The sequence below is a fragment of the Schistocerca cancellata genome, chromosome 7 (assembly GCF_023864275.1).
Source record: "Schistocerca cancellata isolate TAMUIC-IGC-003103 chromosome 7, iqSchCanc2.1, whole genome shotgun sequence".
Lineage (NCBI taxonomy): Eukaryota > Metazoa > Arthropoda > Insecta > Orthoptera > Acrididae > Schistocerca > Schistocerca cancellata.
In genome coordinates this window covers 492,685,614-492,692,281 of record NC_064632.1, presented here as the reverse complement: position 1 = coordinate 492,692,281, position 6,668 = coordinate 492,685,614, and positions in this window count along the sequence as shown.

Below are 6,668 nucleotides of genomic sequence, written 5' to 3'. Positions count from 1 at the left end.
CAGTGCTAAAAACATGCAACACTGCGTGAAATAACAGAAGAAATCAATGTGGGACATAAGACAGAAGTATCCACTAGGTCAGTGCAGCGAAATTTTGCGTTAACGGACTGTGCGAGCGGACGAACGACACGAGAGCCTTTGCTAACAGCACGACATCCCCTGAAAACTGCAGCACAGTCAGAGGAGTCCCGACTTCAGTTCGTAAGACCTAAGAGAGGACAAGTTACTCTCTCATCTATTTTTCGTATATGGAAAATTATTAAAGATTTTATCATAACCTTACGCACCTTGAGCGAAACTCTGGAAAGTTAACGACCTAAACACATGTTGATGGAAACTGGTAGGGCGCTGAAAGCATGAAGTATGTTTATGGTTCTTAGCTCATAAAAACGACATGTTGGGAGTTGGGAGCAATTGGCAGCGAGCCCATCCTTCACTAAATCAGGCCGGACAGGCCCACAGACGTACAGGGCAGCCCCTCGCTGAGGTAGGTCTCCAGCAGAACAATGCCACCATACCTGCAATGGCGCCAGTGGAAGCCTGGGCTGGGGGCGACGGACTGAAGAAATGCGCAAGTCACGTAACGGCACAATGCAAACAGGGTAACATACTGCTGCTCTGGCCTTGTGAGGGCATACAGATATCAATCGCCACTTGCTCTCAGGTGAACCTATATAGAGAAATTTCTGTAGATTTGAAAAATCAAAGTCTGCTCAGCGTAAGATCAATTTAGCTTGCGTTATCCACATTTTTAGGGCCAGAGTGCTTGACTGTCTTCTGCCGCCCAGGATCCTTGTCCATTGTGGTCCTTAACCACCTGTTAGTTGTTTACGGTATTCAGTCAATAATTTGTTTAGCGTAATTTATGTCTTTCTTTCTTTCTTTTTTTTTGAAAAATAAATGTTGTTGGAACTCAAGTAAAATTTGCTTCATTCTCATTCAGTTAAATCGTCCCCACAGGGTTACTTTTCATTGTAGTGTCCCATGCCAGATTCTCGGATTGATGGCACCGTCTGTGACCGTCAGATCGCGTTGCCTAGCGCAGTCATTCAATTTGACTTCCCTTGCGCAGAATTTTGAACTGATGGCACCTTCTGTGACCGTCAGATCGTAGATAGTGTTGCATAGTGAAGTTTCTGTTCCCCATGTGTAATGTGGTGCACTGGGTGGAGAAGGTTCGTGTTGCTGGCGCATAGACAGAGTACTAATATTTACGTGAGTCACTAAAGAGATCGTAAGAATAAAAGACGAGCTAGAGAATGTCAAGAAAATAACAGGAGAAACGCTTCATGTCGCGGACCAGGTGAAGCGCGATGCCAAAACTGCGCGATTGTTAGCGTAAGTAGCACGAAAGGTCTCATCAGTGGCCAAAGAACAAATTAAACTGGCAAGAACTGAGGTGTGTAAGACAAAAAAGGCACTTGCAACCCTCCAAAAGTAAGACAAAAAATTAGTTCAAGAAACACAGGAAAAAATGAGTGAGGCTGCGAAGCGAATTGAACAGATGGAAACTAAACAGGCCGAAATCTCTTAAGTTAAAGATCAGCAGACTGAGTCACCGCGCAACAAAACGAGTTTGCGAAGGACGTTCGGCAGGCACATGACTGGGTCGCGTAATTGCAAACACAATCTCGTCCGGTAGAGCGCCATCGAGAGCATCACAACAATGAAGAAAATGTTTTGCGTCTGTCCGAACCGCTGTATGAGGACACACCCTATTCACACGGGCGACTGCAGCAGAAATATGCTCCTGCCGCGGCAAAAGGCGTAATAGAACATGCTCCGTCGGTAACAGGCAGCGTTTCAGAGATCGAGCCGGAAAACAATTGTGCACGTCTACGGAGGTCAGTAATGTTATTACGTGAATCTGACAACAGTGCACGAGGATCGCTGGGGCGCTGCAGACGAGAGGGAAAATTCCTAAGGGGATACGTCGAACCTTTCGGCCACAAACTTTTCTTGACCTTCCAGAATTATCAAGTCTACAAGTAGGACATGTTCTGAGGCATCGAGGGATCACAAATTTAGCATTGGAGGGCAGCATGGAGGGTAAAAATCGTAGAGGGAGACCAAGAGATCAATACACTAAGCAGATTCAGAAGGATGTAGGTTGCAGTAGGTACTGGGAGATGAAGAAGCTTGCACAGGATAGAGTAGCATGGAGAGCTGCATCAAACCAGTCTCAGGACTGAAGACCACAACAACAACAACAACAAGTAGGCAAACAACAGATTACGTCCAAAGATCTGGATGGCACATTACGATCACTTGCTACCAGCATCTTGGACACTGAAGTACAAGCTCCAGTTTATCTGTGGTTTCTTATAAGGGTCGACTGCAGAACATATGCGTGAAGTTGCGGAGAGTTTCGCTCCTACCAAGAATTTAAGGACGCATTCCTTAGCACATATTGGTCGCAATACACACAGGAGAGGATAAAATAGGAGATCATGTTAGGAAAGGACTTACAAGCGTCAGGATTCCGCACTCTTGACAAATTCTTCGAATCCCTGGTCAAGAAATACCGATTCTTGGATCAACCGTACACCCCCAAGGAAATTATAAGGCACTGTTACATTAAATTACCTTTACGTTACCAGCAACTGCTCATCAGTAGATGCAGCGATTCAATCGAAGCTTTCAAGAGTGCTCCGTGCGAACTTGATTACGCGAATGAAATTCACAACTCGCGGGAAAGGAATAAAAATAATGACCGTAACTGGCCGGATTTGCCAGAGAGGAGTGACAATGGATGAAATGGGAGAAAACATCGATTGAATCGAAACTAAAATTCAAAGTTCAACGCGAACAACCAGCCATCATGGGAAAATAGAAGAGGACGAGGAAATTATCATTATAACAACAATAACAACAACTACCGACGAAACGGAGACTGGAGGGAGCAACAGAACTCGAACGAGGATCAAAATGATTCTAGGGACCAGCACCAAAGCAATAGCAGGAGATACAACGGCCAAGGTCAATGGAATGACCACCGTAGCGAATATGTGTAACTGAGGCCACCTAACCCATCACAGGGGTCACGCAGAGAAAATTCAAGCAGGAACTGATGCATAGCCGATGCGGACTCAGCTCAAAACAATGCTGCAGAAACTATCGGAACGAGTGAAATTAACCAGTTAGAGTACGATGATACAAGAGAACTGCCACGGGAAGAGAAGTTGCAGTATGTAAATAGTCTCCATGGATGAACTGTTTAACGTAATGTAACGTTGATATTGTGTTGCTTAGCGTAGATTCCATTTGTTTTATTTCAACGTCCGCAGCTCGTGGTCGTGCGGTAGCGTTCTCGCTTCCCACGCACGGGTTCCCGGGTTCGATTCCCGGCGGGGTCAGGGATTTTCTCTGCCTCGTGATGACTAGGTGTTGTGTGCTGTCCTTAGGTTAGTTAGGTTTAAGTAGTTCTAAGTTCTAGGGGACTGATGACCATAGCTGTTAAGTCCCATAGTGCTCAGAGCCATTTTCTATTTCAGTGTTATTTTGTTTGTTTGCTATTTCCAATAGTTTTCAGCACGAGTCCTTGTTGAACGTGGTCAAATGAGTTGCCTGTTTGTGACATCTTCACGCGAACATTCACAACCAGGCACGCCGCAATACTGAGCACTCCAAACAACTGAGTACTGCTATTATTTCTTTGGACCTCACAATTGTGGTACGATTTCCGCAACTGAGCATCATACTCTGTCATAGCATTCTCGTAGAGGAGCAGTCACAAGTATCACCATGGCCAATGATATTGTTTCTGTTTACTTTCCGTGATTTCTTGTACACTGCCCAAGGGACGGATGTACGTCACTTTATGTTTTTCGTGGTGTCAAAACGGTAAACCATGTCACAGAGCATGTGTGTCTCGATTTTCATATGAGTTACGTATTGTGGTAATAGTCCACGCTTTGGTCGCGTGTCGATGCTAAGACTCACTATATTATGAACATGTGCGTCTCGATCTTCAGATGTGTTTCGTATGGTGTTAGCAGTCCACGCTTGGGGTGGGTATCGACGTTAAGACTAGGTGTGATATGAGCCACCACTTGTCGTGCGTCTGCCCCCGGTAGCTGAGTAGTCACCACAACAGAATGTCGTTCATAAGCGCCAGGGTTCGATTTCTGGCTGGGTCGGAGATTTTTTTCGCTCATGGACTAGATGTTGTGTTGTCCTAATCATCATCATTCCCTTCCCATCGACGTGCAAGTCGCCGAAGTGGCGTGAATCGAAAGACTTGCACCCAGCGAATTGTCCACCCGACGGGAGGCCCTAGTCACATTTACATTTACCTGTTGTGTGATGTAGCCTGTCTCATGGTGAAATTTTGCCAGCGTCATGTCAGCGCCGTCGGCGAAATATTGTATATGGGTCATTAACATGGACAAGTGCAAGTCACGGTAGAGTGGCGAACACCAGACCCGGAAATAGGAAGCAGAAACGAAACGGTGGACCATGAATGAGACTTAAGTGAGAAAATAATTATTTATATAAATAGTGCATAATGCTCGTGTTTCATTTCAGCAGCGGCGACTGAGACGGAGGAGACTGGAGGCATCCTTGTATTATGTAAAATTTCGTATACACAATCATAAATGCCTCTACAAAGGTTTCAGGCAAATCACCAGCACCTGATGAGTAGACGCACTTCCTGCGTCAACAGACAACACCGCCGTACATCGAAAAATAAAAGAGGAATATGCAAGGAATAAAATGCATGAAATTTCGCTTCGACAGTATTAGCAAAAGCATAGGGTAGTACAGTAAGTCAGTATTTAGTATTGGGAGAAATCTGCACGTTAGATGGAGGTATAGAGGTAGCGCCAGCGTAAAATTAGTGTGCATGACAGGAGCAGAACTAACCAAAAAACTAACAAAATCACGTGCACACACAGACACTTCACACCACATAATTTACGCCCATATAATGTTAACATGGTGCTGCAGTCATTCAATTTATTTTTGGATTTGCATCCTTAGTAATAAAATAAATAAATACATTGATGATGATCAAGTCCCACATTCCTTGACAGAGCGTAGGGGACGATCGGGAGACCGACGCTGCTGTACCAGGCAAGGTCCTAGCTGAGGTGGTTTGCCGTTGCCTTCCTCCGACCGTAATGGGGATGAATGAAGATGATGAAGACGACACAACAACACCCAGTCATCTCGAGGCAGGTGAAAATCCGTGACCCCACCGGGAATCGAACCCGGGACCCTGTACACGGGAAGCGAGCACGCTACCACGAGACCACGACCTGCGGACAATAAATATATTAAGTAAAAAAAAAATGGTATTCATCATTATTTTTCTTTTTATGTAAATGGATTATATCGATGTAATGACATTTGTGAGAGAATATGGCACTTGACCACACATGAGGATTGTGCAGACTCCACAACCAACATGGTAGACTGGACGTCACGGCCCACGCCAGCTAGCTAGGGGCGAAGGGAGCAAGCAGCCGTAAAGAGTCAGCCGTGGCAGCCCGGGTGAGTGGGGGACTGGAGCCTGCTGTGGCAGAACCAGGCTGCTGCCAGCTTAGGCGCCTACGTCACACAGCCCGGCCGTCTGCCAGTACAGGCAGCATGTCACAAGCCAGAGTAGTCAGCAGGACGCCACCACGTGTCAACAGCAACCCCCTAGCAGCCTACGACCCACCACACTGCTATTCGAGGGACAAGCGAATTGTATGGCACCACAGTTGGCGCACCCGCCGAACCTAACCAACTTAGCGGGGTGCCGAGAGTGACGTGTACCATTGACAACAGGCGAGCTAATCCGATGTCTTGCACTGGCAGGTGCGTTCTAATGCAGAGGTGAACGGGAAGAGCGGGCCTGCCCCATGTCCCACTAACACTTAATTGATTTCTACTCCAAAAGGTGGGTTGTACTTCATATGCAATGCTGTAACTCTAGTCACTGATCGCTAACTACTGCCTGACTAGAATTACGCCAACGGTCCAGCTGTGGTTCAGAAGCTGCCGAAGATGCCGGTTGCTGCCCAGTCACCAGATGCTGCCTTGAGAAGAGAGGAAACGCCAGAGACGTCCCGCCATTTCTGCCACGTCATGTGCCGAGTAGAGGCCATTCCACTCTGGCGCAAATTGTTGTTCTTCAGTCCTACCAGTCATAGTTTGAGCGAGTGCATGTTTTCAACTCATGTGACATTTTAAGTTGTAAAATTTGTCTCCCTAGGGACCCTTGTGGAGTCACAGTTTGAGTGAGTGCATAAGTGTCATGTTTTCAATTCATGTGACATTTTCAATTGTAAAATTTGTCTCCCTAGGGACCCTTTTGGAGGGAGTGATAGGGTACCTTTCTGTAATATCATTATGTAATATCTTTTTGTATTTTTGTGTGTATCAGTTGTACTGTCTTGATTGTGAGACTTTTATTTGTCTGCACATTAGTAATGCTCTGATTATGTGTCTGTATTTGTTTTCATGTCACAGAAAACAATACACAAATTTACACAAGTTAGGTAAGAAGGCAAACAGATTACACATGTGATTTCATTGTTCGTTGAGAATTTGAGAATGTATGTGTTTGATGATTGACACCAAATGACTGATAGTGCAGGGGTAAATCAATGAGCAGAGAACAGTTGCCGGCCGCGGTGGTCTAGCGGTTCTAGGCACTCAGTCCGGAGCCGCGCGACTGC